The sequence below is a fragment of the Dasypus novemcinctus genome, chromosome 3 (genome assembly GCF_030445035.2).
Source record: "Dasypus novemcinctus isolate mDasNov1 chromosome 3, mDasNov1.1.hap2, whole genome shotgun sequence".
Taxonomy (NCBI): domain Eukaryota; kingdom Metazoa; phylum Chordata; class Mammalia; order Cingulata; family Dasypodidae; genus Dasypus; species Dasypus novemcinctus.
In genome coordinates this window covers 64674772-64694187 of record NC_080675.1, presented here as the reverse complement: position 1 = coordinate 64694187, position 19416 = coordinate 64674772, and positions in this window count along the sequence as shown.

Below are 19416 nucleotides of genomic sequence, written 5' to 3'. Positions count from 1 at the left end.
TTCTCCATTCCTATATCTAAGGCTCTGAAATATCAGCTTATTAACTGCTGTAGTTTTTCCCTCAAAAAGAAAAAAATAAGTTCTTCTTCTTCCCTACTTTTCCTTCCTCCCCTCCCCTTCCCACCCCATCCCCCCTTTCTCCTCTTCTTCTTCCTGCTGGCATTCTCCCTCCATGAATATCCTCAGAATTCTACAATGAAAAATATTCTACATTTCCATGACTGCAAAAGTCAGAGAATCTAAGCTAATTTGGGCACAACACAATGATCCAACTCCAAGACTGTGTTTCTTAATGCCTATTAATGTTTTGACTATTAATGACTTCTCAGTGAAGAATTGTATATTTCCATCTGTTCTGAATTCCAAGAACTCCAACTGCAAACTATCAGCTCCTGATGAATATGATAAAGAAGTTGCTTTGAATTGCTCATATGTTCTTATCTAATCTGTGACTTTTTTACATTCTCCATCAAAATGACTATTTTTCTGAAAAAGAATATCAGTATAAGCTACAGAAATGAATAAAGCTGTCTCTGGCACAATATTGCTATGCTGCTAGTATGTAAAATATTTGTATGATGTATATGAAACAAACAAATGAGAACCAGAGAAAGTGCATTTTAAAATGTTATTTGAAATGACAGGAATATCGAGAGTAGTATGATTGCAACATTTTTTATTTTTTATAGGGTTTTTCTCTTTCTGCCATTTGAAGCAACGCAGTGAGAGCTATATAGTTGGGCTAGTTACTTCCAAACCATTATCTAGGATTAGATACACAAAGTGCTAAAGAATCTGTTCTTAAATGTCTTCTGTTAACAATGCTGATAGCATCAGTCTTTAATTTATTAAAATAATAGCCTCTTTAATATCATTTGCAGTTAGCATTTTACATCTCCCATCACATTTGGACATTTCAATTTGCATAGACTTGAGTGAGAGTTTAATTTTGAGAAATTAAGCTGTCGCTTTTAAGTTTCAACTCACATAAATCACTTTTATGGCAAAATGTTGAAAAGGACAAATGTAATAAATGCTTGAAGAACAGGCAGAAATATCTTACTTTGTTCTTGTAAATTGATGTTTTGCAAGATATCAGTAATGGATGCACACTTTCTAAGAAAGAAATGACTTTCAGTTATTTCTAAACTATACATACACACACATACATTAAATAGTATTTTAAGGTGCATTATTAAACAGAAAACTGCATTTCAGATTGGTAACTGAAAGTTGAATTAATAGCTTATTCTAAAGGGATGATTAAAGAATAACAATACTAGCTACAATTTATTAACATTTGCTAGATGTCAAGGGCTATGCTAGGTGCTTTACATGAATTATTCTTAGTACTAACAGGAATCATTCAAGAAAGATAGATTTTATAATTTTGGAAACACAATCTCAGCAATTTAAGTAAGTTGCCCAAGGGATATAAAAGCTGAATTCACACTCAAGTCTGCTTGCTTAAATCTCCATGTTTTTTACCTTTTCATAATCTCAGAAAATGACCTTAAAAATTTAATTAAGCAGATTAACTACCTCTTTATCCACTTTCTTCCCATATTCTCCCCATCCACATCAACCCAGGAAAATGATTGTTTCACATTTAACTCCCTATGTGGAACTGGTTCTCTGTGATGAATTAAGTCTTAGAACAAGAGTACTTTGGGATTTAGTTAGAACAACGGTCAGAGTTCCCAGGACAACATTGCAATATGTTTATGCCCAGAAAGTGGTCTGAACTCCCTAAACTATATTGGTTTGTGACCTCATCCTGCTGAGATCTCTTTCTAAGAAAATGTAAAGTGCAAGGTGGTAGAGTGAGGGGCGGAGAGTAATGTTCGTAGCAGCAATGATGTTTCCTGAGAGATCTACCTGTATGACATGATATGGTCTTGTTTGGAAGACTGAATATAGAATGCTATTTTGATTCTACCAAAAATCAAGACAAGAAACATAGTTCTTTCATTGAATTCATCAGTTTGTATTTGCTAGTCTTAGGAAACAAGTTATGATTTTAAGCTGCAATATGCTTGGATTAAGTAGCAAAAGGAATTTATGGGTATACCTTCAATTCTTATTTTTCAGAATAAAAGTGGAAGCTATAATTTCTCCTTGTAGATTTGGAGTACAGTCCTATTTCAATAGGACTATATATTAGCAAACTCTTTAGCATTAAGATTCTCTTAAAAATTTTCCCTTTGCTATCTTGATTACTGAAACAGGATAAATAAAACAAGAAAAGTTGAGTAGATGTATGTGACACTTTGAGATTTTTTATGAATCCCCCAAGGAGAAAGATTATATTTGTAAATTAATCTCTTCCTTTGGATTTTATACCCTTTGATTGTAATAATTTCAGTGTAATAAACTGTGACTAAATTTAGCTGATACAAAATCAGTTTAGGGCTTCTGAATGGGCTACGTCAGTATGGAGTAACTCAGGTGAGTCCCCACCCACTTGGTGGGCCGATATAAACTGACTATCGATCAAGAATATGTTAAGAAAAGAGAGAGCTCTGTCATTTTCTATCCTGGGGCCCCAGGGAGAGATGAGCCATTTGCCTAATAGTTTGCAGCTGACCTTGGGAAAAGAAGATATAGGAGATGCGGAAAGAACCAAGCACTATGCCAGGAGGGAGGGAGCCCCTAGAGACAATCCTTATGCCAGACTGCAGCTGAGAGAAAGGAAATCCAGAGGGGAAGGGTGAACCCTCGCAGAGATCAGCAACCATCTTGCTTCAATAAGTGGCAACTGACTTTGGTGGGAAAGGAACCGTGAGTTGGACTCTTTAGGACCTTGTAATTGTACACTTTAACCCTAAAAAAATAACCCTTTAAAAAAGCCAACAGATTTCTGGTACTTTGCAGTAACACCCCTTTTTCAGACTAATATAGTGTGCATAGTGACTAGAATATTTATTTATAAATTAATTTATTTTTTATTAGAAAAGTTGTAGGTTTGCAGAAAAAGTCTTGCAGAGAATACTGAGTTCCCAGATACCTCCTTCACAAGCAGTTTTCCCTATTCTTAACAATTTTCATTAGTGTGATAACTTTTTTTACAATTGATGAAATAATGTCACTTTAATTATACTATTAACTATATTCTATAGTTTAAATTCTATATGTTGTGCAGTTCTATGCTTTTTTAAAATGTATTCTAGTTAAGTATACACAACCTAACCACACTCAAATATATAATTTGTTGGGGTTAATTACATTCACAATATGTGCTAACAAAACCACTATCCAATACCAAGACATTTCTGTCACCCCAACCAAACTGTACCAATTAAGCATTAGATTCCCATTCTATATTTGCAATTTGGCTACTGGTAACCTGTATTTTATTTCTGAGTTTATGAATTTTCTAATTATAATTATTTCATATCAGATCAGGCAGTACTTGTGATTTTGTGTCTGGCTTATTTGACTCAATATGATGATTTCATAGTTCATCCATGTTGTCACATATATTCCATTTTCAAGTTGTATATATACACCACATTATTTTATCTATTTTTCTGTTGAAGGACACTTGGGTTGCATCTATTTTTTGGCAATTATGAATAATGTTGCTTTGAATATTTGATGTGTAAATATCTGTTTGAGTCCCTGCTTTCAATTTTTTGGGGTCTATACCTAGTAGTGGGATCACTGAGTCATATGTAATTCTATACTTAACCTTTCAAGAAACTGACAAAATTTTATCTACAGCAGCTGCACCATTGTACATTCCCTCCAACAAGGTTATTTCCCCATATCCTCTTTGACACTTTGATTTATTTTTGTTGTTGTTGTTTGGGTTTTTTTTTTTTAGTAGTAGCCATTCTAGAGGGTGTGAAAAAATATCTCATTGCAATTTTGATTTACATTTCCCTAATGCCTAATGATGTTGAATATCTTTTCAAGTGATTATGGAACATTTATATACTTTCTTTGGAGAAATGTCTTTTTAAGTCATTTGCCAATTTTCTAAGCAGTTTTATTGAGACACACTCACAAACCCTACAATCCATTCAAAGTGTACAATCAATGGCTTTTGGAATAATCACAATGTTCTAAAGCTTTTTGTGGTTATGAATGTACAACACTGTTGTTTGCCCATTTTTTTAAACAAATCAATTTTATTGATACTTATTAGTAAAGCATATAATTCATTCAAAGTTGTACAATTAATGGTATTTGGTATAATCATATAGTTGTGCATTCATCACTTCAATCATTATTAGAGCATTTTCATTATTTAGATAATAATAATAAAAAAATAGACAAATTCTTCACCTCCAAATTTGTCTGTTTCCTCTGATATACATAGCTGCTATTTCTGGATATTCTTGGAAAATTACTTATTTATTTATTGAGCAGTTTTATGGACATATTCACATACCATATGATCTATCCAAAGTGTGTAATCAATGGCTTTTAGTATAATGACAATGTCCTGCATTCATCACCACAAAAAATTTTAGTACCATTTCATTATTCAAAAAGAAAAACTCTACACCCTTTAGCATTCCTTCCCCGCTCCTTCATAACCTTTAACCTAATTTCATCTTTATAAATTGATTTATATTTACATTTTATATAAATGGAAACATACAATACATTACACAATATATTAATTAATTTATTTTTTCTCTATTTTTAAAAAAATGTTACATTCAAAAAATATAAGAAGTCCCCATATATCCCCCACCCCACTCCTCCCACATCAACAACCTGTTTCATCATCATGGCACATTCACTGCATTTGGTGAATACATTTTGGAGCGCTGTTGCACCACATGGATAATGGTTTACATTGTAGTTTACACTCTTCCCCAGTCCACCCAGTGAGCCATGGCAGGACATGCAATGTCTAGCATCTGTCTATGCAATACCACCCAGGACAACTCCAAGTCCTGAAAATGCCCCCACATCATATCTCTTCTTCCTTCTCCCTACACTCAGCAGCTACTGTGGCCACTTTCTCCACATCAATGCTACAATTTCTTCCATTACTAATCACAATAGTTCCATAGTAGAATATCAGTAAGTCCACTCTAATCCATACTCTATTCCTCTCTCCTGTGGACCCTGGGATGGTTATGTCCATTCCACCTCTGTATCAAGAGGGGGCTTAGATTCCACATGGATGATGGATACAATTCTTCTACTTGCAGTTGTAGGCACTCTTGGCTCCCTGGTGTGGTGGTTGACCTTCCTCACCTCTCTGTTCGCTGACTGGTGTAAGTCCAATAAACCAGAGGGTAGGAGTTGCAAGTCTGCTGAGGCTCAGGGCCTGGCTGTCACAGGGACAGTCCAGAGATTCAGGTCTCCTGAGTATACACCAACCCCAGCACCAACCACAGGTCCAGTAAAAGTGACAGGAGAGGCATGTGTAGAAAGATCACATCTGAGTCCATCTCCATCACATTCAGGAACACAAACTCCAAAGAGGGCCAACTGACAAGGCACTGAACTCTAGAGCCATCTGCGATTACCATAGAACTTGTGGGTCTCTGTAGCCCTCAGGAGAACCAGTACCTGGGGTTGTATCTACTTTGACTGTCTCTGGGACCCTGCTGAGCTGTGCATAAGTGTGACCCCTCTGATGACCTCCCGACTCTTTTTTGGAGACTCATAGCCATAGAAACTCATTTGTCCTTTCCATTTCCCCCTTTTGTTCAAGGTCAAAAAGCAGTTTTTAACACCTGATATTACATGTAGGCTGAGCTATTCTGCTGGTCTGGGTTGACCCTTTTATTCAAGGTCTTTTTCTAGTTACATCATCAGCTGGTGCTTGGGAGTGTCATCAGCTGGTGCTTGGGAGTAATCCCTTGGTGCCAGGGAGGCTCATCCCCAGTAGTCATGTCCCATGCAGTGGAGAAGGTAATGCATTTACTTGCTGAGTTTGACTTAGAGAGTGGCCACATTTGAACCTCTCAGAGGTAACTGTTAGGAACCCTGCAGCTCTAGGACAGGGTGCACAGGCTCATAAGCATAGTCATCAGTATCAAGGGCTCATTGTTGGACCATCCTTCTTTATTGATTTTTGCCATTGCACTTGGGGGATTGTTGCTGTTTCATTGGGGAATGTGATAGAGCTCCCCTGGTTAGGAACTCAGCACTCCCTCAGTTGTCATTTTAACCAGTATGAAAATAGCCAAACATTTTTATGTACCCTGGATACATACCCTGGAGAATTCCCTCCTAACCATGTGCCCCCCATCAATAACACCCCACACCAGTGTTCCTCCCTTGCCATAGTTGAACCTCTCTGTGGTCCAAAACTTCTTCAAAAATGAAGCCTAATAAATTGCCAGGTTCCATTAATAGTAAAATGGAGTATAGTGATGGGTTTAAAGGTTAGATATAGAATACATGCTCATTTAAAAATTTAAATAAAGTAAAAATAAATTAGGGTATCAAAAATGAAAAAATGAAAAATCTTTGTTTTGGATATTGCCCTGTATGTACAGTGGCAAGGCAATTTTTTTTTCATTTCTTCCTCAGTGTCTACATTCTTTCCTTTTTCTTTTTTTCTAATTATTAGCTTTGCCTTCAAAAAAGTTTTAGATCACAATAATTCACATATATAATATAAGGTACTCCACATATCCAACATCAAACACTTTGTTCCTTCTCCAGCAATGATATATTTACATGTTCATATTATATTTGCTGTAACTGATATACAGATATTGAAACATAGCTTTCAACGAAGGTTCAATTTTGGTTAACAGTAAGACTTATATTTTAGACTACACAATTTTCTAAATTTTTAGTTACCTTATATTTTACATTATGATTTACATTTTAGCCTATAAAATTTTATACACTTTTGGTGTGATTTAACATGTCCTATATCCATCATTGCATAATCTTGTGGAACACTTCCATTGCCCCACAGTTACCCTGATTCCATCTATTCAATACCTCTCCCCCCCTCCCCACAGTTCCCACAGTGACAATCAATCTTCATTACTTGAAGGACCATTTTCACAGATACTTGTAGCAATGTTGAGGGCTTGACATACTTGACTGCCCTAATCCATTGGGAGCCACCTGTTCTCTCGAGAGACACAGTTCCCTCTGTTTGAGAACATCAGTCCTCCCCAGAATTGGGTATATCTTTGCACTCATTGTGTGAGTCTCTATCCAATAATATAACTGACCATGACAAAATGAGTACTCACATACTCCCTAGAAGCCTGCCCTGTGTCAGATGTCCCTCCTTAAGCAACTTAAACAGGTAAACTTCCTTATTATATTTTCTAACAAGTTTTGTCAACATTATAGTTTCAACCACATACCTGACAATCTCCTATGTCCAAATGTTCCCCTCCCCTCCCCCCAATTTCTTGGACCATCTGTCCCTTCCTACCATCCCTAGCCCCCTTCAAGCCCTCAAAGCTCCACCCAAAGGTATCCCTATGTCCCCATTTTATCCCTTCCCTGTATAAATACTTACCTCCAGCTGATAATAGAGTTAACCCATGTAGGTGTCAGCTCGCAGCTTTCCTTTCCCCCCAACTTCCTTTCTATCTTCCAGTCTCTAGCTGAGACAGCTTGGTTTACTTATTCATATCAAAGACATCATGTAGTATTTGTTCTTCATAATGTTCAACATAAGGTTCTCAAGATTCATCCATGTTATCCCATGTGTTTGTAATGTATTCCTTCTTATAGTTGAGTAGTATTCCATTGTACGTATATACCACATTTCAATTATCCATTCATCTGTTGATGGGCATTTGGGCTGATTCCAATTTTTGGCAATAGTCAATAATGCTGGCATGAACATTGGTGTGCATATATCAGTTTGTGTCCTTGTTTTCAGTTCTACTGGGTATATACCCAGAAGTGGAATTGCTGGGTCATATGGCAAATCTATAGCTAGTTTTTTGAGAAACTGCCAAACTGTTCTCCAGAATGGCTGGATCCTTCTGTATTCCCACCAGCAGTAGATGAGTGTTCCCGTTCCTTCACATCCTCTCCAACACTTGTAGTCTTCTGTTTTTTGATAGCTGCCAGTTTCATGGGGTTAAGATGGTATCTCATAGTTTTGATTTGCATTTCCCTAACACCTAGTGATTTGGAGCATTTTTTCATGTGCCTTTTAGCCATTTGTATTTCTTCTTTGGAGAAATGTCTAAGTCTCTTGCCCATTTTTTAAATGGGTAGTCTTTTTATTTTCAAGATATAGGAGTTCTTTATATATGCAGATATAAGTCTCCTATCAGATATATGGTTACCAAATATTTTCTCCCATTGGGTAGGCTCTCTTTTCACTTTCTTGACAAACTCCTTTGAGGTATTAAAGACTTTAATTTTGAAGAAGTCTCATTTATCTATTTGCTCTTTGCTGCTCGTGCTTTGGGTATGAAGTTCATGAAGCCATTTCTTATTACAAGATCCTGTAGATGTTTCCCTACATTGCTTTCTAAGGTATTTGTGATCTTGGATCTTATATTTAGGTCTTTTATCCATCTTGAGTTGATTTTTGTATAAGGTGTGAGTTGGTAATCCTCTTTCATTCTTTTACATATGGATATCCAGTTCTCCAGGCTCCATTTGTTGAAGAGGCCATTCTCTTTCAGTTGAGTGGGTTTGGTGGTCTTATCAAATACCATATGGCTGTGTATATGAAGATCTATATCAGTACTTCCAATTTGGTTCCATTGCTCAGTGTGTCTATCCTTGTGCCAATACCATGCTGTTTTCACTACAGTTGCTTTGTAGTATGTTTTGAAGTCAGGTAGTATGAATCCTCCAATTTCATTTTTCTTTTTCAATATGTCTTTGGCTATTTGGGGCTTCTTTCCTTTCCAAATAAAATTCATAGTTAGTTTTACTAGTTCATTAAAGAATGCTGTGTTGATTTTTATTGGGATTGCATTGAATCTGTAGATCAGTTGTGGTAGGACAGACATTTTAATAATATTTAGTCTTCCTAACCATAAACAGGGAATACTCTTCCATTTATTTAGGTCTTCTTTGATTTCCTTGAGCAGCATTATGTAAGTTGTTGTGCATAAGTCTTTTATATCTTTAGTTAAATTTATTCCTAATTTTTAATTTACTATTGTAAATAGTATTTGTTTCTTGATTTCCTCCTCAGATTGCTCATTGTTGGTGTACAGAAATGCTACTGATTTTTGTACATTGATCTTATAACCTGTGACTTTATTGAACTCATTTATAAGTCCTAGAAGATTTGTTGTAGATGTCTCAGTGTTTTCTATGTATAGGATCATATCATCTGCAAATAGTGAAATTTTGACTTCTTTCTTTCCAACCTGGATGCCTTTTATGTCTGGTTCTTGCCTCAGTGCTAGAGCAAATACTTCTAAAATAATGTTAAATAGAAGGGATGAGAGTGGGCATCCTTGTCTTGTTCCTGTTCTTAGAGGGATTTTAGGATTTCACAATTGTAAATGATGTTAGCTGTGGGTTTTTCATATACACTCTTTATCATATTCAGAAGTTTCCTTCTATTCCAATCTTTTGCAATGTTTTATTAAGAAAGGGTGCTGTATATTGTCAAATGCTTTTTCTTCATCTACAGATTTGATCATGTGATTTTTTTTCTCCTTCAATCTGTTTATGTGGTGTATTACATTGATTGATTTTCTTATGTTGAACCATCCTTGCATACCTGAAATGCATCGCACTTGCTCATGGTGTATAATTCTTTTAATGTGTTGTTGAATATGATTAGCAAGTATTTTGTTGAGGATTTTTCATGTCTGGGTTCATTAGAGATACTGGCCTGTAATTTTCCTTTCTTGCGGTATCTTTGTTTGGCTTTGGTATTAAGGAAATGTTGCCATCATAGAATGAATTAGACAATATTCCTTCTGTTTCAATTTTTCTAAAAGTTTAAGCAAGATCAGTGTTAGTTCTTTCTGGAAAGTTTGGTAGAAGTCACCTGTAAAGCCATCTGCCAGGGCTCTTCTTAGTTGGGAGATTTTAATGACTGATTCTATCTCTTTATTGTGATTGGTTTGTTGAGATTGTTAATTTCTTATTTTGTCAATATGGATTGCTTATGGAATTTGTCTAGGGTCCATTTCCTCTAAATTGTCCTTCTTCTTGGAATATAGTTTTTCAAACTATCCTCTTATGATAGTCTTTATTTCTGTGGGGTCAATGGTGATATCCCCTTTCTCATTTCTTATTTTGTGGATTTGCATCTTCTCTCTTTTTCCTTTGTTACTCTAGCTAAGGGTTTGTCAATTTTATTGAACTTCTCAAAGTACCAGTTATTAGTTTTGTTTATTTTTTCAAGTGCTTTCTTATTTTCTATTTCATTTAGTTCTGCTCTGATCTTTGTTCTTTCTTTCTTCTTCCTTTGGATTTAGTTTGTTGTTTTTTTACTAATTCCTCCAAGTGTGCAGTTAGTGATTCAATTTTAGCTCTTCTATTTTAATGTATGAATTTATATCTGTATGTTTCCCCTTCAGTACTGCTTTTGCTGCATCCCATAAGTTTTGATATGTTGTGTTATTATTTTCATTTGTTTCAAGGTAGTTATTGATTTCTTTTGAGATTTCCTCCTTGCCCCACTGTTTTTCTAAGAGTGTGTTATTTAACTTCCATGTCTTGTTGCCAAATCTGGGTCTCTGGCCCTTGCAGATTTCCAGCTTCATTCCACTGTGGTCAGAGAAATTATTTTGTATGATTTCGATCTTTCTGAATTCATTGAGACTTTCTCTGTGGCCTAGCATGTGGTCTATCTTGGAGAATGATCCATGTGCACTTGAGAAGAATGTATATCCTGCTGTATTTGGGTGTAATGTTCTGTATATGTCTATTACTTCCATTTCCTCCAATATATTGTTCAAAGTCTTTGTTTCTTTATTGATTCTCTTTTGAGATGTTCTGTCCAAAGTTGATAATGGTATATTAAAGTCCCCCACTATAATTGTAGAGGCATCTATTCCTTCACTTAGGTTTTCCAGTGTTTGCTTCACGTATTTGGAGGTGCCCTTGTTAGGAGCATACATATTGATGATTGTTCTTTCTTCTTAAAAGATTATGCCTTTCACTAATATGTAGTGTCCATCTTTGTCTCTCACAATTGTTTTGCATTTAAAGTCTACTTTGTCTAATATTAATATAGCTACTCCTGCCCTTTTTGGTTATTATTTGCCTGTAAGATTGTTTTCCAGCCATTCACTTTCAACCTCCTTGAATCCCTGGGTCTAAGATGTGTTTCTTGTAGACCGCATACTGATAGATCATATTTCCTTATCCAGTCTTCCAGTCTGAGTTTCTTGACAGGTGAGTTTAATCTATTGCATTCAGTGTTATTACTTTCAAGGAATTACTATATTAGCCATATTTTCTTTGGATTTGTGTTTGTCATATTTTGTTTGATGTTTTTCCTTTGTTTGTCTTTTAGGTGTTCTTACACTCTCCTCTAATTCTGTCTTTCCTGGTTTTTTCTTTTCTCCTGCAGAACTCCCTTTAGTATCTCTTGATGGACAGGATTCTTGTAGCATACTCTCTTAGTTTCTGTTTATCTGTGAATATTTTGAACTCCCTATCATTTTTGAATTCTAGTTTACCTTGATAAAGTATCCTTGGTTGGAAATTTTTTCTTTTAGTACCTTGACTGTGTCATACCACTGCTTTTTTGCCTCCATGGTTTCAGATGAGAAATCAGCACTTAATCTTATGGAGCTTCCTTTGTATGTGATGGTTCTCTTTTCTCTTACTGCTTTTAGTATTTTCTCTTTGTCTTGAACATTGGGTAATTTGAAAAGTATATGTTTTGGGGTAGGCCTGTTTGGATTTATGCTATTTGAGATGTGTTTTGCTTCCTGGACATGAACATCCATCTCCCTCAACAGGTTTGGGAAGTTTTCAGCCATTGTTTCCGCCAACACTCCTTCTGTTCCCTTTCTCTTCTCTTCTTCTTCTGGGATGCCTATAATGTGTATGTTTGTGCATTTTGCATTATCATTCAGGCCCCTAAGTCCCTGCTGGATTTTTTCTATCTTTTTATCTATTAATTCTACTATCTGTTTTATTTCAGGTGTCCTGTCTTCCACATCACTACTTCTTTCCTCTGCCTCTTCAAATCTGCTTTTATTTGCTGAGAGTGTATTTTTCATTTCTTGGATTGCGCTGCTCATCTCCATCATATCCATTATCTTTTAATGCATGATTGCAATTTCTTCTGTATTCTATCCAAGTGTTTTCTTCATATTCTTAATATCTTCCTTCACTTCATTAAATTGGTCCCTAATATATGCTTTGAGAGCTTTAATTACTTGTCCGATGTTCTGCTCTTCTTCCTGGTTTTTAGTTTTTTCATTGGATTGGGCCATGTTTTCCTTATTATTGGTTTGGTTTGTAGTTTTTTATTGATGTAGTTTTATATCTTGATGGGTTTATTCAATTGATTAACTTCTTTGTCTAGTCTTGGTGTTTAATTAGTTGTTTTTGCGTGCATGTTAAATCTTCTCTTTCTTACTTTGTTCTTCTTATTCATTTCCTTATTGTTGGCTAAGTTCACTTGAAGGAAAATATTAGGGCAAGTAAAAGCAAAAGGAGTAAGAAAAGAAAAAGGATAATAGTAGTATTGATAGTAAATGTTAACAGAAGAACCGTGTGAGCTAGGAGAATGGATATTAGACTCATTAATGGTGTATAGAGTTATAACGGTAAGAAAACTGGAGTACCTATAATGAGACAGTAAACTGGATATGCGGAGGAATATAGTGTGTATTAAAAGACCAGTGTCATCAGGATAGAGGGAAAGAGAAAAGAAAGGACAATAATATAAAGAGTGAATAAAACACAGAAGACAGTACAAGGTATTAGAAATAAAAAGTCAGAAAAATTGGGGGCCAAAAAAGAGAGGTGGAATGTAAGAGAAACAATAAATGATGGAGGATAGAAAGATATAAAGGAAAGGGTGTAGTGTTATAGCCAAAATCAGTACACAAAGAAAAGTGGAAATTGAGGATGCAGAAACACAGCAAATGTGAATCACTGCCTGCAGCCCCTAATATGAAAATACAAAGAAGAGAAAGAAAGGAAAAAAAGGGGGAAGAAAGGGTGGGTGGAAAGCAAGCAAGAAAAAGAAAATAAGAAGAAAGGGTTGTAGGGCATAAAGAAGAAGGAAAAACAAGAAAACAACACAACAATAAAGACAAAGTCTCAAACAAGGAATCCTCTTTGCAGGTAAACAAAATTCTTAGGAGTCTGACTTTCCCTGTTTCTCCCTTTCTCCCTTCCCTCTCTCCCAGGGCAGCAGAAAAGCTATGTGAGTGGTCCAGTAGGAGATTCAAGTGGATCCTTGGTGAACCAAATCACCAGAGAAAACAATGACTCTTAATTTCCGACTAGAGTGCACCCACGTCTCACCAGGAACCCCAAATATGCTATTGGAAGCTTTGAAAACATATCCTATAGTCCCTCTCCCTTAGGTGTGCTACAGGAGGGCTAGTTGATTTTCTGACTCCACCTTCTCCCAGACTGTTTTCTATCCCAGGGCATTCAGGTAAATTGGGCTTTCTCAGCAGATTCACTTTCCTTTTTTCCCAGATTCTCCCCAAGCCAGCTGGTATGCTCCTCCAAGCACACACACACACACACACACACACACACACACACAAAAGGTGGGGGACCAGAAAATTGAGCCCGCATTTGTTTGGCCCCTCTACACCTACCACCAAAACCTTCCAACTCATGGAGTCAGTCCAAAACCAGAGGGATAAGGTAATCCCATATCTCAGGGAGCACTGGATTCAGGAGAGACAAGTCTGGGATATTGCAGACTTGGGGTATGTGGGTCTGTGGAAAGTGGGTTATGGGGGCTTAAGGGTTATGGACCTGGGGACCATGCTTCTAGGGAACACAGGGCTTGGGAATGCCGCCACACTACCAACAGTTCAGGGAATGCTGCAGCTGCCATCCCTAGGGGGAAGGGTCCTGCCTCCCCACAACTTCTGACCTCAGTGCTAGAAACCCACAATTCTACCTTTAGCAAGCACTACTTCTGTCGCATTCTCTCCAAATCAATCTCCAAACACCTCCTGCCTTGCAAGCTCCTGAAACAGCCCACTCTGGCATGATTCCAACCCTATTTAGCCAGTCCTTTGCAGGAGTGATTATGAAGTGCACTCACTCAGATGCCATCTCGCCCTGCCTCCCCTCTAATTTAATCTTTCACACAGTATATTTAGTTCTTAGTAGCTCATTCATACAGTATTTGTCCTTTTGTGTCTGGCTTGCTTCACTCAACATAATGTCCTCCAGTTTCATCCATGTTGTCATAAACTTCATGACTTCATTTCTCCTTACCACTGTATAATATTCCATCATGTGATTATGCCACAAATCATTTATACATTCACTGGATGATGGACACCTGTGTTGTTTCCATCTTTTGGCAATTGTGAATAATGCTGCATGAACATCATTATGCAGATGTCTGTTTGTGTCACTACTCTCAGTTCTTCTGGGTATATACCTAGTAGTAATGTTGCAGGGTCATGAGGCAAATCTATATTCAACTTGTTTAGGAACTGGCAAACAGGCCTTCATAGTGCTTGTATCATTCTACATTCCCACCAACAGTGAATAAGCATTCCTGTCTCTCCATATCCTCTCCAACACTTGTATTTTTCTGTCTTTTTAACAGTGGCCATTTTAATAGGTTTGAAATGATATCTCACTGTAGCTTTGATTTGCATTTCCCTAATCACTAGTGATGTTGAATGTTTTTTTATGTGTTTTTTCACCATTTGTATTTCTTCTTTGGACAACTGTCTATTCAAGCCTTTTGCCCATTTTTAAAATTTGGGTCATTAGTTGTTTTATTGACAAGTTGTAGCATCTTTTTAAATATCATGGATAAAAATAAATAAATGAAAGAATAAAAAGAAATATCATGGATATTAAACCCTTACTGGATATGTGATTTCCAAATATCTTTTTCCATTAAGTCAGCTGCCTTTTCACCCATTTTACAAAGTCCTTTGAGTCTTTTTTAGAATGCTTTTGACTATTCAGGTGCACTTTCCCTTCCAAATGAATTTGGTAATTGCCTTTTCTATTTCTGTAAAGTAGGCTTTTGGAAATTTGATTGGTTTTGCATTAAATCTATCAATCAGTTTGGGTTAGAATTGACATCTTCATGATACTTAGTCTTCTAATCCATGAACACACAATGTCTTTCCATTTGTTTAGGTCTTGATTGATTTCCTTTAGCATTGTTCTTTAGTTTTCTGCATATAGGTCCTGTACTTCTTTCATTAAATTGATTCCTATGTATTGGAGCTTTTGTGTTGTGTGGGATTTTTTTGTTTTTTTTTTTTTGGTGCTATTTGTAAATGGAATTTTTTTCCTGATTTCTTTCTCCAATTGTTCAGTTTTAGTGTACAGAAACATTATTGATATTTACATGTTTATCTTGTATCCTGCCACTTTTCTGAACTCATTTATTAGCTCAAGTAGCTTTGCTGTAGATAGTTCAGATTTTTCTAAATATGGGATTATGATATCTGGAAATAGTGAGAGCTTTACTTCCTCTTTTCCTATTTGGGTGCCTTTTATTTTATTGTCTAATTGCTCTAGCTAGAGCTTCTAGTATAGTGTTGAATACAATGGTGACAGTTGGAATTCTTAAATTGTTTCCAATCTTAGAAAGAAAGCTTTCAAACTTTCCCCATTGAGTACAATTTTGGCTGTGGGTTTTTCATATGCGCCTTTTATCATATTGAGAAGAATTTTCTTTTTATTCCTATCTTTCCAAGTGTTTTATTTTTATCAAGAAAGGATGCTTGAGCCAGCCTTGTGTAACAGTAATAAATCCCATTTGGTTGTGAGTTTTAAGACTTTTGCTATGCTGTTGAGTTCTATTTGCAATTTTTTGTTTTGTTTTACTTTAGGTATGTGGTGGGAGATTGAACCCAAGACCTTGTATGCAGAAAGCTGGTGCTCAACTGCTGAGCCATATTGGTTCCCTGAGGTTTTTTGGTTTTTTTGGTTTTTTTTTTTTTTTTTTTTTTTTTGCTTTTTCAATGGTTTGCTTGCTGTTTGGTTTTGGATATTTTAGGAAGCACCAGAGACTGAAGCCAGGACCTCCCATGTGGGAGGTTTTGTTAAGTTGTGTTTTCATTTCATTTGTCTCAATATATTTACTGATTTCACTTGCAATTTCTTCTTTAAGCCACTGATTATTTAGGAGTGTGTTGTTTAACCTCCACACATTTGCACATGTACCTCTTTTCTGTCTATAATTGATTTCCATTTCCATTCCATTATGATTTGAGAAGGTGCTTTGTATAATTTTAATCTTTTTATATTTATTGAGAACTGCATTGTGACATAACATGTGGTCTATCCTGGAGAAGATCCATGGGTACATGAGAAGAATGTATAATCCATTGAGTTTGGGTGCATTGTTCTGTATATGTCTGTTAGGTCTAGCTCATTTATCGTATTGCTCAAGTTCTCTGTTTCCTTGTTGATATTCTGTCTAGTTGTTCTGTATAATGATGTGCATTTTGATGTCTCCAACTATTATTGTAGAGATGTCTATTTCTCCCTTCAGTTTTGCTAGAATTTGCCTTATGTATTTTGTGGCACCCTGGTTAGGTGCATAGATATTAATGACTGTTGTATCTCCCTGGTGGATTCTCCTTTTATTAATATATAATGACCTTCTTTATCACTTATAACTTTTTTGCATTTAAAGTTGTTTTTCTCCATTATTAATATAGCTAGTCCTGCTCTTTTTTGGTTACTATTTGTGTGGATATCTTTTTCCAAATTTTCAATTCCTGCCAGTTTATATCCCTGGGTTTGTGAATCTCTTGTAAGCAGGATATGGATGGTTCATGTTTTGTTTTGTTTTGTTTTAATCCAATCTGTCAGCCTATATCTTTTGATTGGGAAGTTTAATACATTCACATTCAATGATATTACTGTAAACACCTTATTTACTTCCACCATTTTATTCTTTGGTTTTCATTTTTCCTATCTTATTTTCATCAGTCTTTTTACTCTTTTGGTTATTCTTTCTGCTGGTTTTTCTTCTATAGTCTCCTCCAAGCCTTTCTCTCCTTTTTCTCTCAGGCTCTAACATTTCTTTCAATATTTCCTGCAAAGTTGGATTCTTTTATGAACTCTCTTAGTTTCTGTTTGTGAATATTTTATACTTGCATTCATATTTGAAGGACAATTTTACTGGATAAAGATTTCCTGGTTAGCAGTTTTTTCTTTCAGTATCCTAATTAATCGTACTACTGTCTTCTTGCCTTCATGCATTCTGATGAGAAATCTGCACTGAGTCTTACTGGGTGTCCTTTAGTTTATGATGGTTTGCTTGTCCTTTGCTGCTCTCCAAATTTTCTCTTTACCTTTGAGGTTTGACATTCTGAGTAGTAAGTGTCTTGGAGTAGGTCTGTTTGTGTTTATTCTAATTAGGGTATGCTGTGCTTTTTGGAAATAAAATTTTATTTCTTTATGAGAGTTGGGAAATTTTCTGCTATTATTTCCTCAAATACTCTTTCTGCACCTTTCTCCTTCTCTTCTCCTTTTAGAACTCCCATGACATATATGTTGTGCATTTTGCGTTATTCAACTCCCTGAGCCCCTGCTCATTTTTTCCTTTTTTCCATTCTTTTCTCTCTCTTCTTTTATTGTTTCAATTTTATGTGTTCTGTCTTCAGTATCACTTATTCTTTCTTCTATAATTTTAAGTCTGCTGTTGTAGATTTTAATGTTTTTGATTTCTCATATCTTTGTCTTTCATTCCCATGATTTCTGTTACTTTTATATTCAGCTTTTCAAATTCTTCTTTGTGCTTGCTTAATATCTTCTTGATGTTGTTGATCTTTTTAGCCATATTGCCTTTAAACTTGTTAATTTAAATTTTGGAAATTTGTGTTCATCTTGTTAATTAGTTTTCTCTAATCCTGTGTCCTTCTGTTGCTTTAATATATTAGTTTTCTTGGGTCACATCTTCCATTTTCTTACTATGTCTCATAAGTTTTTGCTGATGTTTAGATATCTGATTAGGATGGTGAGTTTATTCAGATGCTGTGTGTTACTGCTGTTCTTTGATCCCTGTTTCAACCTGGGTCTTTAGGATTATCCCTGTTATTCCTTAAAACTTGGCTCTGGACCCAGTAATGAGTTGCAGACCAGCTTCCTGGGGCCGTAGGGAGGGAGGCTATAAAGGCCAGAAAATGTCTCTCTTACTTACTTTTAATTTTCTCAGATGCATTTCCTTGGTTTGCCAGCAGATGGCATGCCTTGGCATCCCTCTCAGTTCAATGCCTAGTCAGAGTGTGCTTGCTGCAACACAGACTGGATCAATGTGAAAAAGGTTTTTGTTTGGAGGCTAAAAGACTCATAATTCAGACTTTTCAGAGAGGCAGCTCTCCATCCTTTGCTACAGTCCCTTCCCTTTACTTGAGTAGAATTTAATTCCACTCCCATTCTGTGTCCTCAACAATCAGTCCTTGTTGCTTTGGTTAATAGAGGGGGAAGGTAAGAGAGTCAGATCTCTTTAGTCCCTGATTTCTTTAGTCCTAATCTGGATCCCAAGGCAAACAATGTTGCAGCACCACCCAGCTTTGAAGGGCTTGTGGGACACAGCAAACCAAATTTGTGGGTCAAAAGTTGAGTCAACCTTAAGCAGCATCCCTTTTTCTTCCCTTTCCTGGGTAGGTAGTTTCCTGGGGCCTAATTTGTGTGTAGCCGCTGGCTCTAAGGCATGAGAATTCAAAGATGTCTATAGTGTGGGGTAACTTGCTAATGGCATCAGCTGCTGCTTTTAATTCACAGTTCTGCCATTGTGAATCTTTTCCTTTGTCCTTCTCTATTCTTGACTTTACCCATCTTTCCCCTGTTGTACTAAATCCTAGAAGATTTTTTTTCCAGGCCATTTCTTCATGTCCTTTAGATATTTTTCTGTGAGAGAGGAGAGTCCTGTGTTTTTCTAGTTTGCCATTTTCCCAGAAGTCCTGCTCATTTTTTAATTGGACTGTGTTGGAGATTCAATCATGTCTCCCACAGGTCCCAACCCTTGGTCATATAGATATGAAACCATTTGTAAATATCATCTTTGAAGACATTATTAGTGAAGGTATGACCAAACTGAATGAGGGTGAGCCTTAGTCCAATATAGCCAAAGTCCTTATAAGCAAAAAATTGGACATGAAAGAGGAATTGTGGGGAGAAGCCAGAAGCTGGAAGTCAACCAGAACCAGGAAGAAAAGGAGAAGCTATTGCGATGTCATAGAAAATCTAATACACCCTAACAGCTGCCAGCAGTCAGTTATAGAACCTCACAGTCTTCAAGGAGAAAACATCTCCTTGCTGATGCTTTAATTTTGGACTTCTCCAGCTCCAAAACCATGAGTCAATAATTTCTGTTTTTAAGATGACTCAATGCAT